The sequence below is a fragment of the Molossus molossus genome, unplaced genomic scaffold (assembly GCF_014108415.1).
Source record: "Molossus molossus isolate mMolMol1 unplaced genomic scaffold, mMolMol1.p scaffold_m16_p_1, whole genome shotgun sequence".
Lineage (NCBI taxonomy): Eukaryota > Metazoa > Chordata > Mammalia > Chiroptera > Molossidae > Molossus > Molossus molossus.
This window is the reverse complement of record NW_023425344.1, coordinates 125,626,403-125,649,807: the sequence shown is the minus strand read 5'-3', so window position 1 is coordinate 125,649,807 and position 23,405 is coordinate 125,626,403. Positions and strand designations below refer to the sequence as shown.

The 23,405-nt window shown below is 39.5% G+C and overlaps 1 protein-coding gene across 4 annotated transcripts in view; it reads left to right on the top strand.

The window, feature by feature from the left end:
• Positions 1-23,405, top strand: part of CCNY (cyclin Y) — a 290,463-nt gene that overhangs the window by 22,604 nt on the left and 244,454 nt on the right. The gene's annotated exons all lie outside the window — the stretch shown is intronic.

Sequence of the window (23,405 nt, the reverse complement as noted above, 5' to 3'; positions counted from 1 at the left end):
TGCAGCAGGAGGAGTACTGAATGGTAGCTAATGTTGGAGCCTCTGTCTGGAAGGAGAGGCTGTGAACCTTGAGGGTGAGGAGCTGTGGTGGTGCTGCTAGGGTAGGGTGAGTCAGGGAAGCCCTACATGCAGGATGGCACACATTGTGAAAGTCAGGCAAGGCCCCAGAAGGTGAAAAATGGGCATTCAGAAGTGGATGGGCTACTATTATCCTTGGTGATGTTTGGGCACCTCTGCATCCTTGACAATGATTTGGGCTGGACAGCAAGTATGGCAATGATTTTCAGTTCATGGGGATGGTCTGCTGCTGGGAGAGACTCTGTGGACTTCTGACATGTAACCAGAGACTGGATAACTGAATGAAATTTTCTCCTCATTTAATTAATAATATTCAGGGGACCATTTGTTGAAACATAATTTGGGTTTTTTGAAAATGAAATTTACTCTTGTGGCCAGCGTATTTGTAGAAGGGAAGAATAAAGAGGTTTGTAGGAAGGAGTTTTGGCCAAAGTAAAGATCAGAAGAGATTTTGTAGATGAGTGAGCTTGGATGGCAGCCTGCTAGATGACAGCCAACTACCTCTGCTTAGGCATGGCTCAGTGCAGCCTCATCCTTGCCGCCCACTGTCCTGTGACCTCAAACTAGATCTGTGTTCACTTTGGACATGGAAGATTGACAGTTAAGGCCTTGAATGAATGCTTTCCCTCTGCCTTCTATGTTTGGCTTTAATTTATATGGTTTGAAACATGGTATTAAACTATAATATTGATGTCTAGTAGAGAATGACAGTCTGTACACTTTAATTTTCCGTTCCCCAAGCTAATTTTCATGAATAGGTTTTTGTCTTCATTAACTGTATACACATGTGAAAGTATGTATTTACGGAGTCTAGCTTCTTGGTATGAAATTCAGGGACACTTTAAAAAAAACAAAACAAAAACACAGGAGTCCTTAGTGAAAGCTATAGCAGGGTTTCTCAGCCTTAGCATTATTGACGTTTTGGGCTAGACAGTTCTTTTTTTGGTTGTGGTGGGGGCTGCCCTCTCTATTGTAGGATGTTTAGATGCCAGTAACATCTCTCCACCCCAGTCATGACCATCAAAAAATGTCTCCAGATGTTGCCAAATACAGTTTTTTCAGGAAGGTAATTCTCTTTCTCTTGAGAACCATTTATCTACAGGCTCTAGAATTCAAGGTGAAAGGAAAAATTAGAGTAACTTCCCAATGGTTCTGCTGTCTTTGTCACTTTCACCTATTCAAGGCCTCATGGTTGCATATCACAGACACTAGTTTCTACGACGCCAGAGGGCAACCTCCAATAGCTTCAGACTTGATGTAAGTGATGTCCTGTGCCAACCCTCCACAATTTTTGCACAGGGTTGCAGTGTTCATTTGTATTCATTAGAGCTAGCATCCTGTTCTTAGATGGTGTTGCTAGTGGTATTATTGACAGAAAAGATATCGTCTGCAATTCTGACAATGGATGGTAGTACAGTTTTCTGTTAGCACCAAGTAGTTGTGTAATTTCCTTACTCAAATTTAGTAATCACTTAGTTTTCTCTCCTTATGCCTTCTCCTTTGTTTTTCCCCTCTTTTTTCGTTTTGGTACTGAAATGCATGGTAAATTTTCTTCTTTTAACCAGCAGTTTTATTTTTTACTTCAATTTAAAAATCAGCTACTTCTGTGTGTGGGTTTTTCTTATTTTATTAGTACTTGCAGTGGACTTTCTTTTTCAGAGTCTGCCCTGAAGAGGAATATAAAAATAGAATGCCTGTTAGAGTTTGTTAAGCTCTGATCTATTTTTTCTGAACATAGCTTTTGCTTGTTTTGAATGCTCAATGCAATTTTGTATTTCTGTGGACTTTTTGAATGCTCTGATCAACTTCATCTTGATGATCTGGCCCCCAGAGGCAGGCACTGAACAGAATGGGTATTTGATTTAGGGGGTCTGGTTTTCAAGGACATCCTTAATAGAACCCTTTAGGGGGTAAAACCCCTCAGTGTGTTGCATCTGTGTTACATTGTTACACTTTTAAGTAAAATGGTTTAGGGATGAACCCATTTAAATTATTTTATTTCAAGAGTCAATTTCTTTACCCCAGCACACTGCTGATGGAATAAGGAACTGGTAGTGTGGATTTCTGGAAATAGAGGTTTAGAAATTCAGGTTTTCATTTGTAGTTTGCCTTGGTGAAGAAAGTACCAAAAAATGTATTATTGTGTTCCGGACAACTAAACATAGCTTCTAAGAATGTTTGTACTAAAGATGTCAGTTGCTTAGATGTAAAAATATTTCTAAAGATACAAATGCAAATGATTCTTGAAGTTGAAGATGTTTTCCAAAAGCCTGAGATTTGAAAGTGTGTTGTCAACTCCTGCTATGCCTGTGTCCAACATTATTGTTAGAAAACATTATTAAAGAAGTACAGCTATTCATTCATTGGAGAGGTGGTTTTCAACACACTAGTAGAACACAGAGGGAAATTGGGTTGCTTGGGCCATTACTGTAAGGTTAAAAAGGTCCTGGGTAGAAAGATGTAGTAGCATTATTTGGGGTTATGAGAACGAGAGTCTCTTTCTCTCTTTTCCTAAAAATTTATTTTATTTCATTTATTTATTTTCCAATTACAGTTTACTTTTAATATTGTTTTGCATTGGTTTCAGGAGTACAGCACAGTGTTTAGATATCATGTACTTTACAAAATGTTGCCTCCAGTATTTCCAGTACCCACCAGGCACCATACATTATTATTAAATATTATCGACTATATTCCTTATGCTGTGCTTTACATCCCCATTACTGTTTTGTAATTACCAATTTGTACTTCTTTTTATTTTATTATATTTTTTCATCACCATTTATCCTCTCTATGCCCTCTTCAACCTCCACCCCCTCCCTCCCTTCCACAGTCACCACACTGTTATCCATGTCCATGAGAGTTCTCTCTTTTTCTCATTTGCTCATTCTCCCGACATTCCCCCAAACCAGAACTGTCTGCCTGCTCTCTCTCTATGAATGAGTATGTCTCTGTTTTGCTTGGTAGTTCAGTTTGTTCATTAAATTCCACATATGAATGAAATCACATGGTACTTGTCTTTCTCTTACTGACTTAGTATAATGTTCTCCAAATCCATCCACGCTGTCACAAAGGGTAAAATTTTCATTCTTTTTATGACAGAGTACGATTCCATTATGTAAATATACCACAGCTTTTTTATCCACTCATCTACCGATGGACACGGCCTGCTTCCCAATCTTGGCTATTGTAAATAGTGCTGCAACAAACGTAGGGGTACATAAATTCTTTCAAATTAGTGTTTTGGGTTTCTTTGGATACCAGAAGTGGGTCATAAAGCAGTTCCATTTTTTAATTTTTTTGTGGTAACTGCATACTGCTTTCCACAGTGCTGTACCAATCTGCATTTTCACCAACAGTTCCTGAGGGTTCCCTTTTCTCTGTATCCTTGCTAACATTTATTGTTTGTCGATTTATTGATGATAGCCTTTCTGACAGGTGTCAGGTGATAGCTCATTGTGGTTTTAATTTGCATTTCTCTGATGATTAGTGACGTTGAGTATCTTTTCATGTCTATTGGCTATCTGTATCTCCTCTTTGGAGAACTGTTTATTCAGGTCTTCTCATTTTTTAAGCATTGTTTGTTTATTTTGATGCTGAGTTTTATAAGCTCTTTATAATTTGTCCATATATTAATCCCTTATCAGATGTATCATTGACAAATATGTTCTCCCATTCAGTGGGTTGTCTTTTCATTTTGTTGATGGTTTCTTTTGCCCTACAAAAAATCTTTAGTTCGATATAGAACCATTTCATTATTTTTTCTTTCGTTTCTCTTGCCCAAAGAGATCTATCAATAAAATACTGCTATGAGATGTCCAAGATTTTATTGCCTATGTTTTCTATGATTTTAAAATCTAACATTTAAGTCTTTAATCCATTTTGAGTTTATCCTTGTATGCAGTATAAGAAGGTGGTCTAATTTAGTTTTTTTGCAAGTATCTGTCCATTTTTTCCAACATCATTTATTAAATAGACTATATTTAGTCCGTTGTAATTTTGTGACTGCTTTGTCAAATATTAATTGACGATAAAGATGTGAGTTTAGCCCTGGCCGGTTTGCCTCAGTGGTTAGAGCATTGGACTGCGGTCCAGAGAGACCCGGGATTCAGTTCCCGCTGAGGGCGCGCATCTCGGTTGCAGTTTGTCCCAGCCCTGGTTGGTCGTGTGGGTGGCAACCACTTGATGTATCCCTTTCACAGCGATGTTTCTCTCTCTCTCTTTCTCTCTCTCTCCCTCCCTCCCTCTCCCTCTCCCTCTCCCTCCCTCTCCCTTCATCCCTCCGACTCTATCTGAACAAAAAATGGAAAAAAAAGTCCTCGGGTGAGGATTAAAAAAAAAAAAAAAGATGTGAATTTAGCCCTGGCCAGTTTTGTTCAGCGGTTAGAGCGTCGGCCCGTGGACCAGAGAGTCCTGGGTTCAGTGCCCGCTAAGGGCATTTACCTTGGTTGCAGTTTGTCCCTGGCCCTGGTTGGGTCGTGCGGTAGGCAACCACTCGATGTGTCCCTTTCACGGTGATGTTTCTCTCTCTCTCCTTCCCACTCTATCTGAACAAAAAATAGAAAAAAAAGTCCTCGGGTGAGGATAAAAAAAAAAAGAAAAAAAGATGTGAGTTTATTTTTGGATTCTCTATTCTGTTCCGTTCATTATATGTTTGTTTTTATGCCAGTGCTATGCTGTTTTGATTACTATTGCCTTGTAGTATAGTGTGATTCTTCCAACTTTGTCGTTCTTTCTCTAGATTGCTGTTGCTATTAGGGGTCTTTTGTGGTTCCATAAAAATTTTTGAAACATTTCTTTTAGTTCTGTGAAATAATCCATTGATATCTTGATAGAAATTGCATCAAATCTTTTGATTGCTTTGGGTAGTATGGACATTTTAATGATGTTCATTTTACCTATCCTGAACATGGTATATGCTTCCACTTATTTGTATCTTTCTCAGTTTCTTTGTTCTGTGTCTTATAATTTTACAAGTATAGTTCTTCTACATCTTTGGTTAAATTTATTTCTAGATATTCTTTTTGAAGCAGTTGTGAATGGGACTGTATTCCCTTTCTGATAGTTCATAATTAGTGTTTAAAAATGCAACTGGTCTGCTGGTGTGGCTCAGGGGTTGAATGTGGACCCATGTACACCAAGAGGTCTCTGGTTCAATTCTTGGTCAGGACACATGCCTAGGTTGTGGGCCTGATCCCCAGTGGGGGGATGTAAGAGGTGGCCAATCAGTGTTCTCTCTCATTGATGTTTCTATCTCTTTCTCTCTCTCATTTCCTCTTTTTCTAAAATTAATAAAGGAAAAAAAATTAAAAATCCAACTGATTTCTAGATATTTATTTTGTATCTTGCTACTTTACTGAATCCATTGATCACTTCTAGTATTTTGGTGACATCTTTAGGGTTTTCTATATATAGTATTATGTTATCTGCAAATAATTATAGTTTTACTTCCTTTCTGATTCGGAGGCCTTTTATTTTTTCTTCTTGTGTGATTGCTGTGGCTAGGACTTCCAGTATTATGTGGAAGGGAACATCCCTGTCTTATCCCCAGTCTTATGGGGAACACCTATAGTTTTTGCCCATTGAGTATGATGTTGGCTGTGCGTTTGTCATATATGGCTTTTCATACATTGAGGTATGTTCCCTCTATTTCCACTTTGCTAAACGTTTTTATTATACATACGTGCTGGATTTTATCCAATGCTTTTTTTTGCATCTATTGATACGATCATGTGGTTTTTATCCTTCAGTTTTTTTTTTTGTGCTGTATTACATTTATTGTTTTGTGGATATTTGTATCAACCTTGCATCCCCAGAATAAATCCTTCTTGATTGTGGTGTATGATCTTTTTAATGTATTGCTGGATTTGGTTTGCTGATGTTTTTGAGGTTTTTAGCATCTATATTTTTCAGGGATTTTAGCCTGTAATTTTCTTTCTTTTTGTTTTATTGTTGAAAGTATTATAGATGTCCCCCTTTTTTCCGCATTGACCCCCCCCCCTCCTTCCTGCCCCCACTGCCCTCCTATTTTCCCCAATATAATGTCTGTGTCCATTGGTTGTGCATAATAATTTTTTTTCTTCATTGTGTTTTTGTCTGGTTTTGGGATTAGGATAATGCTGGCCTCATGAAATGAGCTTGGGAGTCTTCCCTCCTCTTGAATCTTTTGGAATAGTTTAAGAAGCATAGGTGTTAGTTCTTTGAATGTTTGGTAAAATTAACCTGTAAAATTTTTGCTTTATTGAGAATTTTTATTTTTTATTACTGCTTCAGTTTTACTAGTTGTAATCTGTCTATTCAGATTCTCTGATTCTTCCTCATTTAGTTTTAGAAGGTTATATGTTTCTAGGAATTTATCCATTTCTTCCACATTGTCCAATTTGTTGGCATATAGTTCTTAATATTTTCTTACAATCCTTTGTATATTTTTGGTGTCAGTTGTTACTTTCATTTCTGATTTTATTTATTTGAGTCCTGTTTGTTTTTTCTTGATGAGTCTGTTTAAAGATTTGTCAATCTTATTTATCTTTTCAAAGAACCAGCTCTTGGTTTCATTGACCTTTTGTATTGTTTTTAAAGACTCTATTTCATTTATTTCTGCTCTGATCTTTATTAATTTCTTCCTTCTACTCTGGTCTTTGTTTTTTGTTGTTTTTCTAGTTCCATTAATAAGAATAAAGTTAGATTCTTTATTTGAGCTTTTTCTTGAGATAGGCCTGAAATTCTATGAATTTCTTTCTAGAACTACTTCCTTGTGTCCCACAGATTTTAGTTGTGTTCTCATTTTTATTTGTATTGAGGTACCTTTTGATTTCTGACTTGATCTTATTGTTAACCCATTCATTGTTTAGTAACATGCTATTTAGCATACATGTCTTTGTGTGTTTTTAAGTTTTCTTCTTGTGATTGATTTCAAGTTTCATAGCATTATGGTCAGAGAAGATGCTTGATACTATTTTGGTCTTCTTAAATTTGTTGAGACTTGTTTTGTGTCCAAATGTGTGGTCTGGCCCTGGCCGGTTTGGCTCAGTGGTTAGAGCGTCGGCCTGTGGTCCTGAGAGACCCGGGTTCGGTTCCCGCTAAGGGCGCGTACCTCGGTTGCAGTTTGTCCCCGGCCCTGGTCGGTCGTGCGGGTGGCAGCCACTCGATGTGTTCCTTTCGCATCGATGTTTCTCTCTCTCCCTCTGTTCCTCTCTCTCCCTCCCACTCTACCTGAACAAAAAATGTCCTCCGGTGAGGATTAACAAATGTGTGGTCTGTACTTGAAAAGAATGTATGTTATGCTGCTTTGGGGTGGACTTCTCTGAAAATATCAATTAAATCCATTTGATTTAGTGTATCATTTAAGGCCACCATCTCCTTGTTGATTTTCAGTCTGAAAGATCTATCTATTGATGACAGTGGGGTGTTAAAATCCCCTACTATGACTGTATTACTGTCAGTCTCTCCCTTTGTGTCCATTAAGATTTGCTTTGCATATTTAGGTGCTAACTGTTGGGTGCACAAATGTTTACAAAGGTTATATCCTCTTGTTGGATTGATTCTTTCATCATTATGTAGTGTCCTTCTTTGTCTCTCTAGTATTTATTTTAAAGTCTGTTTTTTAGATAAAGGTATATTACTACCCCATCTTTTTTGTTTTTTCGATTTTCAAGACATATCTTTTTCCATTCCTTTACTTTTAGTCTGTGTGTATCTTTCATTCTGATGTGGGTCTCCTAAACATGGGTCTTGTTTTCTTATCCATTCAGTTGCCTTGTCTTTTTATTTAAAAAAAATTTTTTTTATGAATTTATTTTTGTTACAGATGTTTCTCCTTTTTCTCCCATTGACACCCTCCTCCTGATACTTTCTCCCACCCTGTCCCCAGCATTGTTGTCATGTCCATTGGTTATGCCCAACATTGTTGTCATGTCCATTGGTTACGCATACATGCATATAAGTTCTGTGGTTTAACCCCCCTCCCCTCTGAGGTTTGTCAGTCTGTACCCTGCTTCTGTGTCTCTGGGTCTGCTTTGTTCATCTGATTGTTTTGTTCATTATATTCCATAAATAAGTGAGATCATGTGATATTTGTCTTTCTCTGATTGGCTTGTTTCACTTAGCATAATGCTCTCCAGGTTCCTCCATGTCATCTCAAAGGATAAGAGATCTTTCTTTCTTACAGGTGCATAGCATTCCATTGTGTATATATGTACCACAGCTTTTTTATCCACTCATCTACTGATGGACACTTGGGCTGTTTCCAGATCTTAGCAATTGTAAATAGTGCTTCTATGAACATAGGGGTACATATATTCTTTCTGATTGGTGTTTCAGGCTTCTTGGGGTATATCCCTAGAAGTAGGATCACTGGGTCAAATGGCAGTTCAATTTTTAACTTTTTGAGATAACACCATATTGTTTTCCATAGTGGCTGTACCAGTCTGCATTCCCACCAGCAGTTTACTAGAGTACCCTTTTCTCCACACCCTTGCCAGCACTTGTTGTTTGATGATTTATTGATGGCAGCCATTCTGACAGTTACCTTGTCTTTTGATTGATCATTTAAGCCATTTACATTTAAAGTGTTTATTGATAGGTATGTATTGCCATTTATTTTATTTTTATTTATTTTTAGCTAATGATATTTTTTCATTTATCTTCAAATAGAGTGGGCTGGAGTGAGGGGTGGAGGAGAAACATCAAGTGAGAGAGACACATTGATTGGCTACCTCCTGCATGATCCCAAGCCTGTTGTTTATTCCTTCCAGTGTATTTATTTTTAATATGGCATTCTTTATTTCTGACTCGTCCATTTTTATGGTTTCTATATCCTTTTTCATGCTGTGGAGCATCCTTATAATCATTACTCCAAACTATATCTGCTAAATTGCTTACCTCCACTTCATTTAGCTCTTCTTCTGGAGAATTCTCTTGTTCCTTCATTTGGGGCCTATTTCTTTGTCTCCCTATTTTGGCTGCCTGTTTGTGTTTGTTTTTGTGTATTAAGTCGATCTTCTATGACTCCCAGTCTTAGTAGAGTGGACTTAATATAGTAGGTGACCTGTGGGAACCAGTGATGCAGTCTCTCTTATCAGCAGAACTGGGTACTTTAAGAATGTTTCTTGTGCATGTTGTGTGGGTCCTCCTGTCGTAACTGAGTCTTGATTACTATTGGCCCATCCGTTCATGGCCTTGACCCTCAGGCTGGCCGACAGTGAGGTTCAACCCGTAACACAGTGTTTAGTCTGCTGTGCAGGTGCTGATCATATGAAGCAGAATTCGCCTCAGCAGGCTTTAGTATCTGGCAATATCTCTCTGCGGATATGCTGCTGGTGAAGCTTACTGGATCCTGCTCAGTTGTCTGAAGCTGGCTACTGGGTATATTGGTTCTGGGCCTTTCTAGAGGGACTATGTTGCCGGTCAGTGTCAGATGTTGTCTCTACCTGGCCCTGAATAGTCTGTTTGGAGCTATCAGTGATCCACAGCTTGTGGCTCCCTCTGCTGGGCCTGGGTGTTTGTGGAAGCTGTGCACCTAGGTCCACTTTCCTATCCACAGTCTAAGAGGAGGTCAGGCAAAGACTCAAAACACCCAGCAATCTTCCTTTGCTTGCTGGCTATCTGTTAGTCTCAGTCACTTGATAAGCCTTCGGCTAATCTTGGTCACTTAATGAGCCTTCCTTACCAGGAGGTAAGGTCCACTGGGTGGGGTGAGAGGGATTTCAATGGGTGAGGATATTGCTTTCCCCCAAGCTAATGCTGTATGGATGGGAAAATTCTGCCCGAGAAAGATGGCTTCTGCATCATGGGTAACAATTTAGCATAGGGATCCTGGAGGCTGTCCACTCAGCATGCTCACCAGAGCTACCAACCTTAGACTCCTCACACAGCTCTAGACCACTCTGTCTTCTCTCTGCTGGAGCCCAAGGTGAGTGGCTGCAATGAAATTATTTGTGTTGGCCCTTTGAGAGGGTGCCTGTGTTTCTAGCCCTTTCTCTTTGGTGGACAGAAACCCCATTGCTTTACACAGCCAGATGTTATATGGGCATCTTTCCTAGTTCTGGTGCTCTGGACTGGGGAGCTGGTTTAGGGTTGAGACCCCAGACTTCTTGGGGAACCCCCCACAGCTAAGATATCCCTGCAGACCTTTAACTGCTGCCTGTGGAAGTCTGGCTGGACCTCTCGCACCTCTGCCCTTCCTACCTGTCTCAATGTGGCGTCCTCTCTATGTCCTTAGTTATAAGAGGCTTCTCTCCAGCTCGTCTTCAGTTGGTTATTAAGGGTGATTTTTCTATATTTTAGTTGTAATTCCTGTTTAGTCCTGTGAGAAGGTCAGTGTAGCTTCCATTTAATCTGCCATCATCTTGGAATCTCATTCCATGATTATCTATATTAAGAAAGTTTTTAAAACATCTAAGATATTAGTTAACTTGAAAGTTGGAAAACTTACTGTTTATTAAAATGAGTGTTTCTTTTTCTGTTTCTGAATTTGCCTCTTATAAGTTCCAGGTTTAACCACTTAAAAAAAATATTCTTGTTCTGTGAACATCTGTCAGCTTTCTTAGGTAATTTTTTTTAGCAGCCTATGTAATTTGAAATGAGATAAGCATTTTTGTTCTGTTTTAAAATTGCCCAGTTTGTGTCTTCATAGATAGTATGCTTTTGGCTTTAATTGATATTGGTAAATTATAAAGGATGCAAACAAAGAGGATTTTTATTAACAATTTTGCGTGCTTGTTTATTTCTATAGTATTTAAAAATGATTCACAGCCCTGGCCTGTTTGTCTCAGCGGTTAGAGCCGTCGGCCTGCGGTCCACAGAGACCCAGGATTGGTTCCCGCTAAGGGCATGTACCTCGGTTGCAGTTTGTCCTCAGCCCTGGTTGGGTCGTGTGGGTGGCAACCACTCGATGTGTCCCTTTCACGTCGATGTTTCTCTCTCTCTTTCCCCCTCCCATTCTATCTGAACAAAATGTCGAGAGATGATAAAAAAAAATTATAAAAATGATTCACAGTTTGACTTAGTCGTAAGAAATTTTGTATTATTAAGATAGAAACTGAAAGACTTTCCTGGAGGTAGTTTTGTTTTTGCTTTGTAGGTGAGTTAGTTGGTTAGTTTTAAGTTTTGTTTTTGGAGTTTGATTTGAGCAATCAAATAGTAGCAGTCATTAAACATTAATTCAGCTTATACATCTTAAGATACTGCTTTGTTGGTTAAAAGGGAGACAGCAAAATGATCTTTGGAAATGCCATGTGGTGAATAGCTCTGTTACAGCCCTCACAGGTCCCTGAAGTAGGGGGTGCTGGTGGGGTATATATGGGTGGGGGAAGTAAGGCATGTCTGTGAGTATAGGGTGGATGTGGAGACCAGAAAGAGTGCCTGTGACTGTGGCAGGTCCACTGATGTCGGCAAGGTTTGCTGGGTGATAGTACTTTGAAAAAATCTATTTCTACTATTTACTCTATTATACAGTACTTCATCATTGCAGATTTAGATTTGGGAATAATGCTGCTATTTCCTGTTAGAATCTGGAAGGGAAAAAGATTGTATTGCAGTTGCAGAGAACTCTGGGAAGATAACAACAAGTTTCTCTTTCTTTTTAAACTCACATGATTTTTGCTTGCTGTTTTTGTGAAATCAAAGAGTAGTAGCTTATCTGCTTGTAGCTTAGGGACAAATAACATTGTGTGAGTTGGTCAATGGTATTTATTGAATATTATCACTGCATGAAGCATTCTACCTGGAGCTGGAAAAATTATGCAGGAAAGTAGAAGAGAGAATGTGTCTGTTCCCCAGGATGGTGGGTTTAGTGGAGGAAAACAAGACTGTGTTGCACTTGAGAACAAGAGAAGCTGAAAAGGTGAATTTTGGTAATGAACAGTCTTCTTTATCTTGCTCACATCTAAAGATTACTCTCTGGTTTGTAGAAATCATCAATCTCTTGGTGCTGCCACTTATGACTAGTTGTCCAGCTCACACAAACGAGACAAGGCAAGGCCAAGGCCTGATCTAATTGGCCCATAAAAATACAGCAAACCACTTTTTTTTTTTTTAAAATTTTTTTTATCCTCACCCGAGGACATTTTTCAATTTTTTGTTCAGATAGAGTGGGGGAGAGAGGAAGAGAGAGAGAGAGAGAAACATCGACGTGAAAGGGACACATCAAGTGGCTGCCACCCACACGACCCAACCAGGGCCGGGGACAAACTGCAACCGAGGTATGTGCCCTTAGCGGGAACCAAACCCGGGTCTCTCTGGACCGCAGGCTGATGCTCTAACCGCTGAGCCAAACCGGCCAGGGCCAGCAAACCACTTTTAGATTAAGGTGGTAGGTTACCTGTAAGAACAATAAGTCAAAGGTGTCAACTTCCCATAACCCTTGTCCAGCACACCAAAAAGGGTGACACTGAAATAAAAGAGGTCCATGACAACATGAGTCATGGGATAGTCTACTGCTGGGAAGTGGGTTTGTATTTTAGAACTCATTTTGGGGCAAGGTGGAGGAGTGTACACCATGTAAAGCCACAATGAAATTAGGCAACCTAGAAGAGGGTCCTCACCCCACCATGCTAGTACCTTGATCTTGGACTTTTAGACTCCAGAACTGTCAGAAATAAATTTCTGTTGTTTATAAACCACCTAGCTTGTGGTATTTTATTATAGCAGCCTAAACAGACTAAGACAGCCTTCTGACAGCTCCTTAGACTCCTCTTGTCCTGTGTTCCAGGAGGATCATAAGGTATTCCTTAAACGTAATCAGCTGTTCATTAGACTTTGCCCATGCGACCTATTTGGATAAGTTTAGGGTTGCTGGATATTCATGGTGAAGCCATTCTCCTGCACCTCTTTCACTTTGTTGCATGATTGATACTTCTACACATGAATAGTCATATTGTCTTTGTCACTTACTTAGCTGTTATACTTCCCATTGTCTATAGGTCTGTCCTGTCCTATCTGTCTATAGATCTATTCTATAATTAACTATTGTGTGAATTAGTTGTTCTTAGCCTTTTTTTTCTGTCTATCCTACTCTTTTTTTTTTTTAATACTCACCCGAGGATATTTTTTCATTTATCTTTAGGTAGAGTGGGAGAGAGGGAGAGGAAGGGAGGGGGAGAGAGAGAGAAACATTGATGTGAAAGAGACACATTGACTGGTTGCCCCCCACATGATCCCGACCAGGACTGGGAACTAACTGCAACCCAGGTATGTGCCCTTGACTGGAATCCAACCCACGACTCATTGGTCTGTGAGTTGACACTGTAAACACCACACCTGCCAGGCTGTCTACCCTACTCTTTATATCGGCAATTTTCAACTGGTTTGCTGTGGCACACTGGTGTGCTGCAAGAATTTTGAAAACATGCAATACCTAACTGGTCAGGGACACTGGTCTCTTTTTCTTTGGATTGTCAAATAAAAAAATGACAATAGCCAACACAACAATAGCTGTCCGATGTGAATGAATGAAAATTATACCTGTTTTTTTTTTTTTTTTTTTGGTCACATCAGCAAAAAATATTATATATATATATATATATATATATATATGTAATAGATAAAAGAATATAATACATTTTTGGTATGCCGCAGAATTTTAGTAATTAGTTTATGTGTACCATGAGATGCAAAAAGTTGAAAATTACTGCTTTATATCCAGCTTAAACTTATAGATGGTGTTTGTTTGAGAATCTTAGATCAAGGTGTCCTTGATATATTCAGAGCACTAGACTTCTGTAAACATGTCGTTTTATTTTATTTAGTTAATTAATTAATTAATTTAAAATATCATTTTAGACAGCTGTTTTGTGTGTGTGTGTGTGTTAAATGGTGTTAAATACACATAACATAAAATTTAAGTGTTCAGTTCAGAGCCATTAAACATATTCACATTGTATCACCACCATTCATCTCCAGAACTTTTTCATCTTCTTAAACTGAAACTCTGTACTTATTAATTAATAACCCCCCCCCCCCCCATTCTCAGGTGCCTTAGCCCCTGGCATCCACCTTTCTGTTTACTGTCTCTGTGGATTCGACTACCCTAGGTACTTCATATAGGAAGTGGAATCATATGCCCTGGCTGGTTTGGCTCAGCAGTTAGAGTGTTGGCCTGTGGACCAAAGAGTCACGGGTTTGATTCCGGTCAAGGGGCACGTACCTCGGTTGCGGTTCATCTCCTGCCCTGGTCGGGGTTGTTTGGTAGGCAACCAGTCGATGTGTCCCTCTCATGCCAGTGTTTCTCCTTTTCTCCCTCTCTCCCGCTCTATATGAAGATAAAATGGAAAAATATCCTTGGATAAGGATTAAAAAAAAAATAAGTGGAATCATAAAATATTTATGTCTTTGTGAATGGCTTATTACACTTGGCATAACATCTTCACGGTTCATCCATGTTATAGCATCTATCAGAATTTTATTCTTTGTTAAGGTTGAATAACATTTCTTTGTATTTGTACCACATTTTGTTTATCAATTCATTCATTGAAGGACACTTGGGTTGCTTCTACGTTTTAGCTATTGTGAATAATACTGCTGTGAATAGCTATGAATATGGGTGTATAAACATCTGATTGAATCCTTGCTTTCAATTCTTTTGGGTATGTACCCAGAAATGGAATTACTGGAAGGATGGCTATGTTTTGAAACTTAACTTTTGGCAAGGCTGTGTTGTTGTTATGCATTCTTAAATGTGATATGAATGAAATTAATAAACTGGGTTGCCTATCATATGTGCCTTTTGAGGCCAAAAGGAATGATTTTATTTATTTATTTATTTATTTATTTATTTATTTATTTTTAACTATTGATTTTTTTTTTAGAGAGAGAGGAAGGGAGAGAGAGATAGAAACATCAATCGGCTACCTCCTTAATGCTCCTCACTGGGGATTGAACCCACAACTCGGGCATGTGCCCTGACCAGGAATTGAACCAAGACCTCTTAGTCCATGGGACAACGCTCAATCCATTGAGCCACACCGGCTGGTCATGATCTTATTTTTTTAAAGACAATATTTATTGTTTTTCTCCTTGATTACGATAACAATATATTGATTGTAGATAATTTAGCAAAAGCATATAGAGCCCTGGCTGGCATGACTCAGTGGTTAGAGTATTTGCCCATGCACTAGAGAGTCTCAGGTTTGATTTCTGGTCAAGGGTCTGTACCTGGGTTGCAGGTTTGATCCTGGCCCTGACTGGGGGCACGTGCAGGAGGCAACCAATTGATGTTTTTCACATTAATGTTTTTCTCTCTCCTCTCTTTCTCTCTTCTCCTCATCACTACCTTCCATTCTCTCTAAAAATCAGCCCGGCTGGTGTGACTCACTGGTTGACCCATACACCAAGATGTCGCCATTTCGATTCCCTGTAAGGGCACATGCTCAGGTTGTGGGCCCAATCCCCAGTAGGAGGCATACAGGAGGTGGCCAGTCGATGTTCTCTCTCAATGTTTCTCTCTCTCTCTCCCTCTCCCTAAAAAATTAAGAAAGGAAAAAAATTTTTAAATCAATGGAAAAAATGTCCTTCAATGAGGATCAACAACAACAACAAAAGAATATAGAAAAATAATCACCTATAATTCCTCCATGCAGAATAGTGCTTGTTTTTAATATTTTAAATTAGTATTTTATATTAATGTGAACATACATAAGAGCGTTGATAGTATGTTTATATATGTATACATATATATGATGTATATCTTTAAATAATAAAAAAAAAACATGTCTGTGGGTCAGAAAGCAAGCTTATGTGGTGGGGAATGACCAAAATGCAGGTATTGTTCATCCATTTATTCATTGATTCATTTTCTCTCAATTGTATGTGTTTATATACATACATGTGGATGTATATTTTTTACGTAGTTGGTATCATGCTCTAGCTACGACTGTAATTTTTTTCTTATTATAAAATTAATACTTATAAATAATCTGACATATTACGGTAGGTAGTCAGACAGGCATGAGCAGAGCAGGACAATAGGCCAGGTAGGGAATGTCACCAGGGTAGAAAGTACCGGGCTTTTAGCAAGAGATACCTAGCAATGGGCAGAACTGGGAGAGCAAGCATTGGAAATAGGGTTTTTTTCTTGTTAATCCTCACCTGAGGATATTTTTCCATTGATTTTTTTTTTTTTTAAAGATAGAGTGGAGGGAGAAGAGAAAAAGAAACATCAATGTGAGAGAGACACATGGATTGGTTGCCTCGGATGACCCTGACCAGGGCGGGACGAACCTGCAACCCAGGTGTGTACCCTTGGCCGGGAATCAAGCCTGAAACCCTTCTAAGGACTGACACTCTAACCTCTGAGCCAAACTGGCCAGGGCCGGAAATAAGCATTTTTAATTAGGACCTCACCTTCAGGCACCCTTTCCTCCCCTAGATCATCTCTGATCATGTGAGTCAGATTCTCCCTCTGACCTTTTCTCCCTTAGCCTGTAGCTAGTAATGTGGTGGATCCCCCTCCCTCTTAGAGAAGAACAACGGGACTAGAGAAAAGCCCCATCTGACTTTCATACAAGACGAAGAGACGAGAGGCCAGACCTCCACAAGTCAGCTCTAAGAAGAAAGCAGTTAATCCCCTCCAAAGGGTTAAAGGCACTGACCAGTCATTGGAGACCAGGACCCTGAAAGGACACTCCTGGAAAGCTGATGAATATCCTATTGGGATCTTCTCTTAAGAGAGAGGACCCAGCATGACTATGGAGCACACCCATTGCCTTTCCCCATTCACTCCCTTTCCCCAGGGGCATTTTCCTTGCCTGGATCTTTCTCCTGAGCTCCAAGGGCCCTTCTTTTGTCTCTGTACTTTGTTTCTTGAGCCCACTTCTTTTATAGCTCACTTCTACCTCTGTGACTTTCTAAATAAACTTACTTTTATAGTTTATCTTGACTCTGAATTCTTTCTTAGGCAGAAACTCAAGTACTGAGGTTGCTGAATTAAGGTCTAGGTCTAACACTTGTTGCCTTATTGCTGCCAACAATGTGATTGTTAATTACTATAGGTTATACTTATAAGGAATATAAATTCTATAACTTATTTAATCATGACAGTACTTATACTAGTATTACTTGAGTCCTTAGATTTAGATTTTGTCTTTTAGATTTTTCTTTCTTTTTTTTTCAACTCTCATAAATATAATTTGTTTGCGTGTTTTTGGGGACATTTCCTTATGATACATTTCTAAAAGTCAATTTTTTGAGACAAAGAAATGAAGCTTTTGATATAATATGTCAAGTAGGTAGGAATTAAAAAAACCTAGGTGTTCTTTTTAGGTATATGTGAGTAACTTGTAATATAGGTTTGAGATTTATTATTTTGCTCACTGAAATCTTCATTAAGTCACTAAAAAATATTGAGCATCCACTGAGGATCACATTATATATATTAAGGACTGCATAGGTTTTACACATATAAAACATGACCTGATTTCTAGGTCACTGAATTCTAATTGTGAGAATGAGTGCAACATGTGATAAGTGCTGTGTTAGTTGTTAGAAAAGTAGGTGCTAAAATAAAACCAAACAGAGAATATGTTGTCAGATGTCCAGGGGGAAAAGATGACTTTTGGCCTGAGTGATCTGGGACAACTTCATGCATGAGATGGGTGGGTGATCATTCTAGACATAGAGAACATTTCTGGCAGAAGAGGAATGATGGTAGGAAAGGCCTAGAGGTGGGGAAGTACAGGATTTATTTGTCATGGTGAATGGAAATTAGTTTACTCAGAGAAGAGGGCTAGTCTTGGACAAGTCTTGGTTTATTGCAGCTGAATTAGGTAGGTCATGTGGAATAGGACCCTGAATGCGAAGTTAAGGATTGCCTGATCAAAATGGCCCCAGGAAGATTGGTATATTGGAGGTAAGGGAACTAGATGGGAATAGGAAGAGTTGGAGGGAAAGTTATAGAAGCCATTCTGCTGCCTTCCTCCCCCCACCTTTTGTGAATATGCTGAGACAGTCAGAGCAGAGGCCTTTAAAAGGCTTTGTGCCCCCCACCACCCCAACCAGACATTGAGTAAGTATGAAATCACTGTTGAAAGAATGAGTGAAGCAGCAACATAATTTTGTACATGAAGGTTTAGTGGAGAGGGAGGATTTGAGTTTGACCCTAAATCTTTGGAGCCTGGATGGATTGATTATGTGTTAGAGAATGGAAATTGGACAAGTGAGGAGAAGTAATTGGCTTTCAGGAAGCAGTGGGTAAAATTTTTGGGTATAGACAGGTTTTATACAATCTTTCTTAATGTTAAATAATATAATCAGTTATTCTAAAATTCATTTAAATATATTTCTATTAAGAATGTAATTTTCTGCCCAGCCGGTGTGGCTTAGTGGATTGAGAGTCGTTCCATGCACTGAGAGGTCACTGGGGGTTGACTCCTGGTCAGGACATGTGCCCAGGTTGCGGGCTCGATCCCCAGTATGGGTCATGCAGGAGGCAGCCATTTGATGTTTTTCTCCCATCGATGGTTTTGTCTCTCTCCCTTTCTCTATCAAAAAAACAACAACAAAAACCGGGGGGTTCCGGTCAAGATGGCGGCGTAGGTAAACGTGGTATTGCGTCCTCCCACAACCACATCAAAGTTACAACTAAACTACAGAACAACCATCATTTCATTTCAAAACCGCCTGAAATCAAGCTGAATGTTAAGTCCTACAACTATGGAATTAAAGCAGCAGCCACATCAAGACTGGTAGGAGGGGCGGAGGCATGACGGGCTGGTCCCACACCTACGTGTGCCGGATAAAAATCAGGAGGACACTTCGGCTGGGAAGATCCTCCCTGAGGACTGAAGGGTCTCCGTCCCACACCAGATGCCCCGCTCAGGGTTCCAGTGTCAGAAAGAGAAGTCCCTATAACTTCTGGCTGGAAAAACCAGCTGGAACTGAGGCTCAGGGAAGCTAATGCGGCTGGAGCCCCAGGCAGCTCCTCTTAAAGGGCCCCTGCACAGACTTATCAGACTCCCTCTCTCTAAGCTTGGAGGGGAGGCAGCTCGAGGGATGCCGGAGCCATACAGGGAAGAACTGAGCTGTTTGGCACTGGAGTGAGGGCTGGAGAGGGGGCTTTCTCAGGGACAAACTGTCAGAGGCCTTTGTTCCTTTGGTGAGCCCTTCCCTGGGGCAGCAGACAGCTGCCATATCTGGGACTCCAGCAACATGGCTCACACTGGTAGCCCCACCCTGGTAATTCCCTGAGGCCCCGCCCCACCCAACTGTCAGGCCCACCCACAAGCTGTTGCCACTTGCTTAACCATAGGATTGGCCTGTCTTGAATCCTGCTTCAGGTTTTCCTAAATTCTTTCAAACAAGCAGCATCTGGTCTCAGCTAGCCCCATACCTGGTGTTAAGTAATACATAGAAACAAATGCAGGGAGGCAGCCAAAATGAGGAGACAATGAAACAGGTCAAGAGTTTCCCAGACAAGAAAAAGTTAAAGGAGTTCATCACCACCAAACCGTTATTATATGAAATGATGAAGGTTTTTTTGAAGAAAAAGATGAAATATATAAACAAACGAAATGGCAATGAATACATATTTATCAACAATGGAATCTACAAACAAAATGAACAGGCAGAACAGAAACATTCTCATAGATACAGAGAACATTTTATTGATTGCCAGATGGGAGGGGGGTTGGGGGAATGGGTGAAAAAGGTGAAGGGATTAAGAAGTACAAATTCATTACTAGACTGACAAACCTCAAAGGGAAGGGGGTTGGAGGGTGGGAAGAAATAAACCAAAGAATTTATATGCATAACCAATGGACACAGACAATAGTGTGCGAAAAGGCGGGAGAGGGGTAGGAGTGGGGAGGAGGAGGTAAATGGGGGAAAAATGAGGAACATCTGTAATACATTCAACAATAAAGATTAAAAATAAAAAATAAAATAAAATTTAAAAAAAGGAAAAAAAAAAACCCCAAAAACAAAAGTAATTTTTTAATTCTAGTAATGTAAAACTATCTTGACTGTTCTCATCTCCAGAGTGGTGTCAGAGGTGATAGAAGATTCTAGATTTATAGTGAGTTTTCGTGTTTTTTTTTTTTTATCTCCACCCAAGGATATTTTTGCATTTATCTTCAGATAGAGCAGAAGGGAAAGAGAGAGGAAGAGAGAGAGAAACATCAATATGACAGAGACACACCAAGTGGTTGCCACCCACATGACCTCAACCAGGGCCAGGAACAAACTGCAACCGTGGTATGTGCCCTTAGTGGGAACTGAACCCACTTAGTGGGACTCTCTGGTTCGTGGGCCGACACTCTTAACTGCTGAGTCAAACCGGCTAGGGCTATAGTCAGTTTTCTTGATGAGAATGTGTGTTTATAGCAGCTCTTGGTGATTTGAGATCCTTTTATCTTATTCCTCAGTTGACTTCTGGTTGTTTTAGCTCTTTCACCATCCACCAAACAAGAGAAGAGGCAAACGGGTGAAATTCTATACTCAGATTTAATGTTTTTTTGTTTTTTTTTCCTTAAGTTATTCAAACTAACATTGTTCTACATCAACACCAATGACAGGAAGTGACCAAATTTTATGTTTCATTTGTCATGTAGGTCACATATATTTAGATATAATTAGGTATATCAAAAGGTTGCTTTCTGACTACGAGACATACATTTTAAATTGGTTAAAAATGATGTTATGCATTGAATTGATTTAAAATTATGTTGTGATGGAGAGGTTAGGTCAGATATATCATCAGGATGACATTTGAGTATGCGTGCATAGAGGTGTAAAATATTAAGAGATGACATATTTCTAAAGAGTTCTGATGTAGAAGTCAGCTTTAATAAGAACATTACCTACATTAGTATTCTTATTAGGCATTTCACTTCTGTGAATTGTATGTTTTTACACTTCATGTTTTCCAGCTATTGTTTTAGTACTTTAAAAAAAATTTTTTTTTTATAGATTAGCCTATTAACTCTTTCTTATAGTTATTGCAATTTAAAAAAATCATTTTTTACAAAAGAAGGTCTTTACCAAAGTAAAGGCTGTATAAATCTGATTGGGGAATGGTTCTAAGTGAGAATTGAACCCTTTTTGTCATAATGTAGAAATTTTCTGTTGTGAGTTCTCCTGGTGCTAGTGCTCTGTTAGGTCCAAGAACACCATGTATATGCTTTTGAAACTAGCCAATTAAGATATGTTTAACAATAAGTCAACTTAAACAAATGTATGTTGAATCGAACTGCAACTGAGATATGTGCCCTTGACTGGAATAGAACCTGAGACTCTGGTCCTCAAACCACTGAGCCAAACCGGCCAGGGCTGGCCTGTATTTTTTAAGTGATAATTTTATTTTATTTTTTAATTTTTTTTTATCCTCACCCGAGGACACTTTTCCATATTTTGTTCAATACAGTGGGAGGGAGAGAGAGAGAGAGAGAGAGAGAGAGAGTGAAAGGCACACATCGAGTGGCTGCCACCCGCATGACCGAACCAGGGCTGGAGACAAACTGCAACCGAGGTACATGCCCTTAGCGGGAACCAAACCCGGGACTCTCTGGACCGCAGGCTGACGCTCTAACCACTGAGCAAAACCGACCAGGGCTTAAGTAATAATTTTAAAATTGTGGTGGGAACAGACCTATACCAAAACATTAATCTGGGGTAGTGCATGACTGCTACCAAGTAGCTGAAATCCACAAATGTTAGAATGGATTGTGAAAAGGGCTTTTCTTTCAACAAGTACTGAACATGTGCAATATTTAGGGCTGTATGTAAATGGGAATCATAGTACTTGCTTATCAGAGAATAGAAAATTATTTGGGAAACAAGATATACAAGATATACAATGAAAAGTCACAAAAAAAGAAATCTTTATTAACTATGTGAGAAGGTGGAAGAGGCAAATAGATTAACATGTTAAAAAATATGTTTTTATTGATTTTTTAGAGCGAGAGGAAAAGGGAGAGAGATAGAAACATCGATGTGTGAAACTGAATGGCTGCCTCAAGCACTCCTCCTACTGAGAATCGAGCCCACAACTCAGGCATGTGCCCTGATGGGGAATGAAACCGGATTCTCTCAGTCCATGGGATGATGCTCAGTCCACTGAGCCACACTGGCTGGGCTAGATTAACATTTTTGAGCATCTGTTGAGTGCCTGCCGCTGTGCCATTAGTGAGTTATTGTTGCTGTGTATCAGTGTCAGGGGTACCACAGGCAGCATCATGTGAGTGGTACAGGCTACATGACCCATGTTAGAGGATAAAGACCATTGGCAGAATCAGTAAGGGGGGGGGGGTGTTGCTGGGGGGTGGGAGTTGGCCTTGTGCGCCTAAGTGAAAAAATATTTTAAATTATTTTTTTAATTTTATTTTTGTTACAGATGTTTCTCCTTTTTTTACCCCATTGGCACCCTCCTCCCCATTCCCCCACCCCGTCTCCGGCTTTGTTGTCCATGTCCATTGGTTATGCATACATGCATATAAGTTCTGTGGTTTATCTCTTCCCACCTCCACCACCTCCTCTTCTGAGGGTTGTTAGTCTGTACCCTACTTCCACATCTCTGGGTCTACCCTATTCCTCAGACTGTTATGTTCATTATATTCTGTATATAAGTGAGATCATGTGATATTTGTCTTTTTCTGCTTGGCTTGTTTCACTTAGGATAATACTTTCCAGGTCCCTCTATGTTGTCTCAAAGGATAAGAGATCTTTCATTCTTATAGCTGCATAGTACTCCATTGTGTATATGTACCACAGCTTTTTTATCCATTCATCTATTGATGGACACTTGGGCTGTTTCCAGGTCTTAGCTATTGTAAATAATGCTGCTATGAACATGGGGGTACATATATTCTTCCTGATTGGTGTTTCAGGCTTCTTAGGGTATATTCCTAGAAGTGGGATCACTGGGTCAAATGGAAGTTAAATTTTTAATTTTTTGAGATAACACCATATTGTTTTCCATAGTGGCTGCACCAGTCTGCATTCCCACCAGCAGTGTCCTAGAGTACCCTTTTCTCCACACCCTCACCAACACTTGTTGTTTGATGATTTGTTGATGACGGCCATTCTGACAGGTGTGAGGTGATACATCATTGATGTTTTAATTTGCATCTCTCTGATGATTAGTGATGTTGAGCATTTCTTCATATGTCTCTTGGCCATTTGTATGTCCTGTTTGGAGAGGTGTCTATTCAGCTCCTCTGCCCATTTTTAAATTGGGTCTTCCTTTCCTTGAGTTGTATGAGTACTCTATATATTTTGGAAATTAACCCCTTGTCTGATGTATCAGTGGCAATGATGTTCTTCCATATAGTGGGTTGCCTTTCCGTTTTGATGATTGTTTCTGTTGCTGTGAAGAAGCTTTTGAGTTTGATGTAGTCCCA